Source organism: Uloborus diversus, chromosome 6, assembly GCF_026930045.1.
Source record: "Uloborus diversus isolate 005 chromosome 6, Udiv.v.3.1, whole genome shotgun sequence".
Taxonomy (NCBI): Eukaryota; Metazoa; Arthropoda; class Arachnida; order Araneae; family Uloboridae; genus Uloborus; species Uloborus diversus.
In genome coordinates, this window is record NC_072736.1 from 65,826,450 (window position 1) to 65,838,606 (window position 12,157).

General features: G+C 34.0%; 1 protein-coding gene across 1 annotated transcript in view; it reads left to right on the plus strand.

Moving 5' to 3' along the window:
* The window catches only part of LOC129225108 (clavesin-2-like), a 46,193-nt gene that overhangs the window by 811 nt on the left and 33,225 nt on the right, over nt 1–12,157 (plus strand). The gene's annotated exons all lie outside the window — the stretch shown is intronic.

Below are 12,157 nucleotides of genomic sequence, written 5' to 3' on the forward strand. Positions count from 1 at the left end.
CCGTTTCAATATAGTGACCAAAAGGTTCACTGACTCTGGTCAGTAAAATTTCCGCACAATTAGTTTTTAAAAACAGTGACATTCTTATGTTTTTATTTTCATACTAATGGCATTCTTATTTCATCTTAATTTTAGCTTGCCATTGGAAATAAAGAAAAATTTTTAACAACGGAAAATTAACCCGTGTAAATCCTCAAATATTATGCTATGAGCAAGTATCCGCCCCTTATCCAGAGGCATGACTACAAACAAATACCAATCAGATCGTTATGGCATCCGGAGACAGCAATTTCACTTGTTTTAATAACCGTCCGTCTGGAATACAGTCGTCCCTCGCTATTTCGCGCTTCGATTTTCGCGGCTTCACTACATCGCGGTTTTTTTTCTGTTTTTTTTTTTTTTATTTTTTCAAATATAGTAATTAACTTTTTTTATGCCCTCGTGTAAACTGTTTCCTACATAAGAATAACAAAGTATGTCTTTTAAGTAAGGTAAGCTCTTCTGAGGGCTGTAGCTGTACTAGTTGAGGGAGTGGAGGTATAAAATCGTCGAAGAAAGAGTTGGGAATCGCTATCTCATTTTAATCGTTAAACACTAACTGAAAAGTATAAATCGTTGCATTATTACATCTGTACTTGTAAATGGTGTTCAAGAATGTATTAGATTTTTGAGTTGTATACGTAATACCTTAAATGAGGATAATTGTAGAGGAAGAACGGGGGTACATACGGTTAGTAACTGGCAATTAATTCATCATCGAACAAGTTGAGTTATTTTCACAGATTAGTAGTAGTGTGTACGAACTGCATTGTGTATGAAGTTTATTTCCCAATAATTAACAACGTGATACCTATTATGTCTAACATATCTTATTTTCTCATATTTTGTGCAATTTTTTAAATAATGCAAATGTAATGGTGGCTACGTTTCATGTCTAAGGGGCTCTACCTATGTTAAAAACCTATTTAAATTGTCTTAAGTAAGTTTTATCCGCTCCAATTAGGAAAATATACGGTTTATAAATACAGAATCCTCAGGAATCTGTAATCATTCATAGAAGTTCTTTACCACAGTTTTTTTTTTTTTTTTTTTTTTTTACCTTTGTTTTACGAGGCAGAACCGTACTATGTTGATAGACACCTCACTGCTGTACTAAATAATTATAGTTACCAGTGCGAAGGTAATCTTATTGGAAAATGCTTCAATTACTGCGCAACTTCATGATTAATTTCAATCAACTATCAAACAATTTTGAGATCAACTCTACCAGTGAGTCAGGGTTGAAAGAAGGAAAATCATTGTGACAAAAATACTAAATTTTATATTTTAACATTCCTCCTTGCCACAGCAAAACATAAAGACAATATTAAAGACTTTCAAAGATTTAAGACGACTTACGCACTAACTTATAATACAGTAGACCCTCGTTTTAAGAGGGTTTATTTTACGCGGTTTCGAGTATACGCGTTTTAAGATTTGACACCTTTATTTTATTTTACGCGGATGAGTTTCGGTTTTACGCGGATGCGACAATGCAAACAGAAAATTTTCCCCTCTTTCAAAATCCAAACTCTTAAGATTGCGGATTACGCGTAATCAACTGCATTTTGGCGTGCTAATAATCGAGCTTTGGTCACTGGAGACATTTTATGCGATTGGTTCCAGAGCTCTTTCCATAAGTAAAGTTATTAAACTCACACAGTGCAGATCTCACTGGAAGAAGAGCTTTTAGGAGTGACAAAGGATGCCAAAAGCAGAGAATACCGATATCCATGACACAGAACCAATAACGTTGAAAATTCTGAGCCATTCCTTGTAGGGCTCGACCGATGGCATTTTTTGGCCGATGGGCCGATGCCGATTGTTGGCCGATTGTTCAAAGATGGCCGATGGCCGATGGCCGATTGTTTTCCTCCAAATGGCCGATTGCCGATGGCCGATGGCCGATGTTGTTGGCCGATGGCAAAAAAAAAAAAAAAAAAAAAAAAAAAAAAAAAAAAAATCTAACAGAAATAAATTGATAAGATTGTCAGGTTTAAAGAATCAATGATTCATTTCATTTTACTTTCTTTCGACGAATAAGGAATTGTAATCACAAAATATATATATCAGATTTCGATCTAAATTTATATTTTACGATCACCCAATTTAAACTTCACAAGTTTTTTCACCACATCTGTACATGCATATGTACCTAAGAACATATAGATGACCGAAATTTCCATTTTGAACTCATCCTTAGTTAATTATCGCAAACTCACTTGTGATGTGATGTCTTCATCCGCGTAAACTTGCGTCACTCAAAAACGTTATGAAATAGTAAGTTGAAAACTCATACGTACGTAGTATGACCTAAAAGTTTGAGGCAAGCTGTATAAAACCTTACCCTGAATAGTTCACATTACCGAAGGACATCTATCTACAAAATTGTCACTTTGAACGACTATGCACTTCTGCCAACTTTCGTATAGCTTTTAGAAGCACTGTCAGCCTGTTTCGCAACTTCCTGTAAGGCTTTAACTTCACCGTGAGGAAGAAGGCGACTTTCATGCTGAGGACGCACGGTTTGGTTTGTCAATACTCTGATATGACAAACAAATAACATAACGTTTCGTCGGACTTAGCTCCGTATGACTTTTACCTGTTCCCTGCAAAAAAGATTTGCATGGACGCCGCTTTCTTCCGTCAGGAGAAGATAAAGCTTCATCACATAAGGTAGCGAAAAATGGCTTCCATGAGTGTTTCCAAAAGTTATATGAACGCTGGAAGAAGTATCATAGTCCCTCATGGCGACCTTTTGAAGGTGGGTGTGCTTTGGTTATGTGAATTATTCTGGGTAAGGTTTTATACAGCTTGTCCCCCGAACTTTTGGATCGTAGTACGTACAATCTGTATAGGGTGTAGTTATGTTTTTCCTTTTTTGACTGCTGTATGATGGAAGACAAAGAACAACCAAAAAAAAGAAAAGAATAAAATTAAGAAAGAAAGAAAAAAAAAGGAAGAAAAACAAAGAGACTGTTTAATAACCAATTGATTTTTTTTAAATTGAACATATAACTAAGATTTCAGTAATATTGTCAAAATGTATGGATTTAGGTACATTAAACATAGTTATACAAATACAAATACAAATACAAATACAAATGTGACGACCAGCAACAGGCTCTGGGCCCAGCTAGGCTGGTCCTAGTCAATTAATTAGTCCCCAATGAAGATCAATGGCTCTCTTAAAGCTATCCACTCCCTTGCTCATTACCGCCTCTTCCGGTAAGCTATTCCAAGTGCCCACGACCCTGCTAAAGTAGTAGTTTTTCCTGATTTCCAAGTTAGCCTGAGATTTAAATAGCTTAAAACAATGACCCCTTGTCCTGCTTTCCCCGCAAAAATTTAATCCATTTACGTCTTTCATTTTGATAAATTTAAATAACTGAATCATGTCCCCTCTGACTCTCCTTTGCTCTAGGCTATACATGTTAAGCCTATTAAGTCTGGCATCATAATCTAAATCTGAGAGTCCCCTTACTAATTTAGTTACCCTTCTTTGAACCCTTTCCAATACAAAAATATCTTTCTTCAGATAAGGCGACCAAAACTGAACAGCATACTCCAAATGAGGTGTTACTAAACTCCTATATAAAGGCAGAAGAACTTTCTTAGATTTGTTTGAAATAGATCTATTGATGAACCCAAGTTATCCTTAAATTCCGTCCACTGCTGATCTACGTCGCTATTTTCCAACCCTGACGAAAAAAAGATACAGTTATCGTTAAACACACTGGAAAAAAAGTTATTTAGAACATTTGCAATATCCCTATCGTTTTGGATTAAATTTCCATGCTCATCAACCAAAGGCCCAATTTGACTGTTTCGAGCTTTCCCAGAATTAGCGTAAGCAAAAAACCTCTTAGGGTTCCCATCAATGTCATCTGCCAGCCTTTGCTCCAATTCCCTTTTCTGAATCCGTACCAAATACTTAAAATTTCGCCTTGCCTTACCATACTGGAGCCTCTCTGCACTCTGACCAGTTTCTTTAAACTTACGAAAAGTGGCTTGCTTATAATTAAGAGCTTCTTTAGTCTCCCTGGAGAACCACATGGGCCAAATTTTGGTACTAACACCTTTTCTCCTAAATGGAACATAGTCCCCAACGTTAAAAAACATTAAATTATGTTTTATCATTAAAATGAAAATTAAGAATAAAACTATAATACCGTCAACAAATAACGCAATTAAAGTGGAAAAATTGCACGTAGACATTTTTTAGTCATCAAATTAAACAAAAAAGATAACAGGTAAATTTCAATATTAAATCATATTAGGAATATTTTTATATTTATTTAAAATTTATGAATAGAAAAGTTTGCATTTTTCACAAAAGCTATAAGAGTGACATAAATTTTGCTGAAAAAAGAAATAGCCATGAAAAGAGCAAGGTTCTTAAAACGCAACTACAATAAACAAACTCAATATTTACACCAAGTTAATAACTGAATATATATACTACTTGATCTGATGTTTGCACACGTAATATTGAATAATTTGATTGTTTAATCTTTTATGAAGCACTACGAACAAGTTCAAATTAAATTTTTCAATTTAACAATAATTTTCTGAAATTTCAAAAATTGCATAATAGAAAATCCTTTAAACTTTTCTATAACATATTATTAAAAATATGATGAAAACGAAAATAACTTATTCATTGATTTTATATAAATACATAAAAATAGTTACTTATAACAGAAAAAAAATCGATTGCTATTCATGATGCAAAAAAGATTTCGCATTACGAAATATAGGTGAAACAAATATAAGAAATACGCAAAATGACATTTCATGATCAAAATAAATAATCGTTAAATATGTAAGAAATGCTTGACACGACGAGGGTGGGTTAGGAGGGTCACCATTTGATTTTGGGGTAACTCACAACATTAAACTTTTTGGCCTCATGTTTTTAGTACAGAACCGCTACCACCAACGCCTCGGAAGAGTTTCTGAATCTACTTCAGCACTTACGAAGAAAAAATTCAAAAGTCCCTTTGATTTCCGAATTATGTCACTATTCAAAACGTCTTTAATCAATTTTGTTAGATTAATTCTTTAAATTTTTCCTAAACAAAAAATAAAGCTTGAAAAAAAAAAAAAACTCTAATTTTATGAATGGTGTTACTTTTAAACAACTCAAAAGTACAACTACAGTTTAATTTCAGAAATTGAGGGGGTGGGAGGAGGGGCACGCAAGTGTTCTCGGAAATATAAAAAATAGTCGTAAAAAATAGAGTTCAAAGTAATCATAAACATTGAGCAGAAAAACTCTTTTAAAACTTGCACCCGAGTTTGTTTTGACGCGCACAGGCGCGATTTAAAATATAGCAAATATTGCAATTGCACGAGAGGCCCCATAACCGTAGGGGCCCGAGTTACAAAAATGCTTATGATAAATGTTTTACATTTTCTATGATAGAGAAATAGGGCCCCAAAATATACTTAGACGGGCCCCAAACTTGTAGCTCCGCAGAAACGATACAAAAAAGATTCATACTACAAATATCGAAAAATTAAAAATTACCGTCGATTCAACGAGAATCTAACAAAATGAAACAAAACCGGTTTAGCCATCAAATATTTGTTTCCATAGTCTCCAATTCGGCAATATATCACCAAATGATCGTCAGTCTGAGGCGCTGTATTAGTTTTGCCTTGAAATAAGTAATTAATAGCCACAAAAAATGAGTAAATAAGCTTTTTAGAACATCCGATTGAAAACAAGAAGAGAATTGCACAACTGGAACGTATGCACATCCCACACGCGAAAATTTAGCCTTCTACAGCTTACCATTTTTGAGTTATGACTTATGAGAGATACTTACGTACATCCAACCGCAAGAAACAACGCAATAATTAACTTGTTTGGTACCTGAATACAGTATTAAAAACTCTTTCAGGGGTGATTAAAATAAAAATTCAAACTGAAATTTAAGTAAACAATTTTATGTGAAAACAATAACTCACTTTACTTTGTATTAAAAAGTAAAACAACAAAGGTCCTTTTTTTTCCCAAAAACATCGGCCAATTCCATCGGCTTTTCGATGTTTTTTAAGGCCGATGGGCCGATGTTTCCTGCAAGTTAGCATCGGCCGCCGATGCCGATGCCGATGGCTAAATTGTTGAACCATCGGCGCCGATGCATCGGCCAGGCCGATGCATCGGTCGAGTCCTAATTCCTTGGATGTAGAAATGATCTTTATGATTTGTTAGAGAAGGAAGATTCTTTCATGAAAGAAAGTTTCTATCATTGAAGATTCTATCATTGAAATGATCATGGATGCTTTAATGCTCTGCAAAGAACTACAGAGAAAAACTCTTGACCAGTGGCGGTGCTAGGCGTCGGCGACTGCCGATGGCCTCGCGCAGATAGGGCCTCGCAAAATTCTCAGAAGTTTTAAGAAATTTCCATGCTTTCTATTGAAGCTCTTATTAGACAACAGACACAAAAGTAATCAAAATAGTGCGTGAAGGGAAGACAGCACAGAGCCAGCCTTAGTAAATGCGGGGCCCGATTGGAGAATTCTGTTGGGGCCTTTTACAAAATGATTGTACTATTGAGCAGTGCCTGATCGTCGATTTTTCCAAAGCGAGCAAAGATTTGAAAGTGTTGCAATTATCCGTCTTTCTTCAAGTTTCTACATCACGTTTCATTAATTTTATTTTTTGAAAGAAAAAAAAGTGAAATTGTTTTAAAAAGATATCTATGAATTAAAAATATTCAATTGTTACAGCTTATTGATCAGCTAGCTCTACTCCCTCCACCCCGGTCCTATTTCTTTTATTTTTTCTCTTTTTTCCTAGTTCGTCTAAAAATACCCTTCAAAATGCTGCTCCTCCGAACTCCCCCCCCCCACTCACACAGAAAGCATTATGGAATGTCTGAAATTTCGTTTCGAAGTCTTCAATTTCGCGATATTTCCAGCTGAAAGCCCCAAAACATTTAACAACATTGAAAATTGCGTTTGGAGCTTTACTTTTAAAAATTACTGAGCCTAGTATTACAGAATATGGCCTTACAATCGCGTTTTTAAGGCTTGAATTTCTGGAAATATTCAGGCAAGGGTCCCCATACCGCCTTTCTTTTATATCATAAACAATTAGGTTTTTTAAACTACATCACTAACAAAAGTTTTGAGGAATGGCTCTTGAGTATAAAATATTGCTTAAGTTTTTAGAACAATAATTTTCAAAATTTTTCCTGGGAAGCGCTCCAGAACCTACTTCCCGTAAAATCTACAAAGTTTGTCTAAAATTCTGTTTTTGAAACTTCAATTTTGAGAACTTGCAGGGGGGAGAAGGAATTGATTTAGACCTATTTAAAAAAAAGAATCAATCGGGAACAGTCTCTAACCCTAAAGTCAATAAATATGGCATATAAATACATTTTTAAGGCTTCAATTTTTAGAAATTTCCGCTGAGACCTTTGTACTTTTTTTTCTCCTAACATCAGCAAAGAACGCCTAAAATAGCGTTTTTAAACTACAAATTTCAAAAAATTTCCCCCGGACCCCCCTTTCTATTAGGTCATTTTTCCCCTTCAATGTGCCACCCCCTACTCCATCACCAAAAAACTTCTTGTTGATTGCGCTACAAGTCATGAAAAGTTTTTGTCATACAATTAAGAGGTGAATTGGGAACTCTAAGTGCCAATAATTAGTACAAAAAATAATTATAAATTTTTTTCTGTGAATATTTTATGATTAAAAGGTCCTTGTAAAACTGCACCGCAGACGTCTATTTTTACTCTCGCGCCTCCACTGCTCTTGACTGCCAAAAAACTATCATAGCCAGCTCCTTTTTCATAAACACTAAACAAATTTGTGCTTTCTTTATGCATGTTGTGCATAGAAGTCGATATAAGTAAACATTAAACTTATTATACAGTTAGTCATCACTAGAATGAAATATTTTTTTTTTATTTACGGAACCTAACCTCTATTTTAACACTAATATTAAGTTACGCGGTTTCGATTTACGCGGCATTTCCGAAAAACGTAACCCCCGCGTAAAACGAGGTTTACTGTATACAATTATTATTGCTTTAGATTGTGTTTGCATTTCCCTAAAAATTGCTCTTCTTTGCGGGACACTTTGTACGCTACATTACTTTTCTAAAGACCAGCTGTCAGAAGAAAACTGTAAACGTTCCTATGATTTCTTTATTTTCTCTTCTTACTCCGTCTTCTCTTTTTGAAAAACCTCAATCACTGTCCACTGAGACTAAAACTTTAATTGCATGATCAGTCTTACCTGCCGGAGGCATGTCATAGTTCCTTATTTCTTTTCTTAGAGTAAATAAAAGATGACAAAACATAGAACTCCTTTTAAATGAGTACAAAGAATTGATAAGTTACATCATTCAAATTCTCAGATACCATGAACTAAAGACAGAAGTTCATACACCAAGTGTGAAAACAAATATTGTTTTGGAATAATAGTAGAATAACCGAGTGAAAGAAGTCATTCTTATTTTTAACTTAAAAGAGAAAACTAGAGAAAGAACATGATCTAAAAATGTCACTCATAGGTAAAAGAGAAAAACTGGGATCAAATTTAATGTAGTTTTATTTAACTAATTTTACATAAAATAATTTTTTCGGCATTTGAAATATTTTCTTTAGCTACTCTAAGTTTGTTTCAGCGTATGTTTTCACAACATGGCGGTTTATTTTATTCCAACCATAAAATCGCCATAGTTATTGAATCTTTAACCACTATTACTTTTCAGAATGCATTTGGTTTCTCTTCTTTAAATAAAAAAAAGTGCGGTTTTTTTTTTTTTTTGTCATACATTGGTGATGCTGAATAACTTTGTAATTCACTTTTTCCCGTATCTCGTCCGAGATACGAAAGCTAACTCCAAACTAAAAAGCTACTCCCAAAGAAGAGCTGTAAGCGACTTCATTGTACAGGTGTAGCGCATGGCAACTTTACATATATACCACTTTTATGATTATATCTCTTGCTGTTCAGAAATTATTGGGGATGACAAAGGACTTTAGCGGGTACACTCTATACAAGTCTCTAGAAATGCGGGCCATTCCATCAGATCTTAAACCAAAATAAGTAGTTTTTGGTTTTCTTGGACGAAGTTTGAAGATTTTGAAAAAAAAATATATCAAATTCAAGTGTATTTAAAAACCAGCGGCAACACTATCTGTTCTCTTTTGTTAATAAAATTCTCCAGAAGATAAAAATGGTTATTGAAAAAAGTATGAGTATCTACAACTGCGAAAGCTTTTTTAAAGGTAAGTTTAAATCATGCTTGAAAATTATTCATTTTTAATATACTAGGGGGCTTTGCCCCTGCTCGCTTACGCTCACCAACCCCGAAGATCGCTTCGCAATCTTATTTGACTCACAAAGATTTAAATCGTCAATTAGAAAGAAACAGATTGGAAACGCATTCTGAGCTTCCTTTGGATCTAAAAGCACCCCTTCCCTGGGTTTCAAACTAACTTGTACCAACTTGCAGAGCCGTAAGGGCTAAGGGGCTGAGCAGTGGAAAACTGCAGTTTTGTACATTTGAAAAGTCGCTTTCATATTTGTGGTCTCTAGTAATTTTTTTTTTTTTTTTTGCTCTTTAGCTCGGAGCTTGAATTGAGCCTAAGATTTTCCGTTAAAAGCGAAACCCTTAAAGTTTGCCAATAAGAAAGAAGAAACATGTGAATCGAAAAGACGTAACTATGGTAACGCCAAATAAACATGAATAATTTTAATGGATGTGAGATTATTCGAACTTGATTTTTAACGACTTGTAACTTTTTTTCCCTTGGAGATAGAATCTTAATTTTTTGACCATAGGTCGAGTCAAATCTGGAGTAAAAAAAAGCCGCTCTTTCCAGTGGTGTCAAAAAGAAAACTGTGAGACAATTTCTTCGCTTTTTACTGATAGATTTATAAAGAAAGTAGTGCTAAAATTTTAGCTAAGCCTAAAACAGTTCGAGCTAAAGACATAGATAACTCCCGCCGTATTTAAGTTAGAGCATTGAAATAAATTGCTTAGAATGCGGAAAATTCTACCCTTTCCAAGGATATATAATATTAATGTATGCAAGTAATTTTTCACCGCTTTCACAGGCAATAACAGGCAATTTACGCGATTTTTGAGCTTAAAAAATTAATTACACAAAAAAAAAAAAACTAATTCGAGTTTTAAAAAATAAAACCCCAGGTGCACATCCCCGGTCCTCGAAGTCATTTTGTACAAAATTTCAAGGCTGTAACTGCTATAGGGTCTCCTGGACGCAGGTCCGCCACAGACTTCCTTCCAGAATTTCTCGGAAACCTTACTTTTATCTTCTTTATCTTTACTAATAATAAAGCTGAAAGTCTCTCTGTCTGTCAGGATCTCTGTGACGTGCATAGCGCTTAGACCGTCCGGCCGATTTTCATGAAGTTTGGCACAAAGTTAGTTTGTAGCATGGGGGTGTGCACCTCGAAGCGATTTTTCGAAAATTTGATGTGGTTCTTTTTCTATTCCAATTTTAAGAACAAAATTATCATAAGATGGACGAGTAAATTACGAAATTTTCATAACGTGGAACCGTAACATGGGTACAAGCCAATAGGCGAGAGAATTCACCATACATTATTTGTAAATATACAGGCGAACCAAACTATCGTTTAATTTTTCTATTACGGGCAAAGCCGCGCGGATACCACTAGTAAAGCTGAAAGTCTCTCTGTCCGGAGGATCTCTGGATGTCTGTAGGATGTCTGGACACAGTCATCTTAACACAAGGCCTGCGCGCTCATTCAACATGGCCGCCCGTGAAGGCGGTTTGTTTACATCTCATAATAGCTCTACCGTGAATAAAAATTTAAATTTTTTTTATAATCCATTAAAAAAGCAGTTGGTTTTTACATGAAATACTCCGATACATCTCTCAATTAAAAATTTATGTCGTTCGAGTTTTAATATCGACATAAATAGTTCTTAAATAGTAAACTAAATTAAAATTCATGCATGACATTAAATATTATATTCGCAAAAAAATTTAGATAATGAATAAAAATGCAAATTTTTTTTAAATGGATAAAAAGAAAAGACACTTCAACTTTAAATCATAATGCAAAATAAAGTACGAAATAACTTTTGCTTACTGTAAATTGTAAAATGATTTAAGATAAACGGGAAGTGCATACAGTTGGCTCTCTGTTTAACGACGCTCTATTTAACGACTTTCTCTATTTAACGACGACCTTTCACGGTCCCGAATGCTCCTCTGTAGTTTTAGAAGCATTCTATTTAAGGACGAATTCTGCTTAAGGACGATTTTTTGTGGTCCCTTAAAGGTCGTTAAATAGAGAGTCAACTGTATTTCTTATTCATAAACTAATAAATATTTTGCATTTTTCACACGAATGATTTACAATAGTATTGATTTCCTTTGATAAAAATGCAGACGAATGAAAAAAAAAAAAAGATGGAATTAAAAAAAAAACAATATTTACCCATATTTCTAACACCAACAAAAGAAACAGCATACATTTTTGAGGAAAAAATCACTACAATACCCAATAATAATTACAAAACATCTGAGCAATTGAAACAACTTAAACAATTGGTATAAAAGGACAATACGGATGCATATATTTTAGAGTAAAAAATATAATTAGATTTATCATGAATTATCTATTTACTGTGTTTTTTTTTTTTTTTTTTTTTGGAGAGAGTAAAAAATATAATTAGATTTATCATGAGTTATCTATTTACTGTATGTGTGTTTTTTTTTTTTTTTTTGGAGAAGTTATTCAACAGTATTTTATAAATCGTTTGCATTATATTTCTCAAAATCAAGACAATGTTCTGAGAGTAAAGCTTGTAATGGTCATGTACCACATTTCTAATGCATGGCTCGCTAATAGTTGTTAAAAGCTTTAATTCATTTTCATTTGATATGAATTCCTCCTAAAAAAATTCCACAACATTTTGAAATACCTTTATACGAATGAATACAAGATGAGTTTAAAAGAAAACAGTTGGTGTTTTTCAAAAGTCGCGATTTAATGTATCTATTAAACTGCACTCTTCAGAGAATTCATGTTAAAAAGCTCCTTAAAATTTTTTTTATAAAAATGTGTACCTTTCAATAATAGATT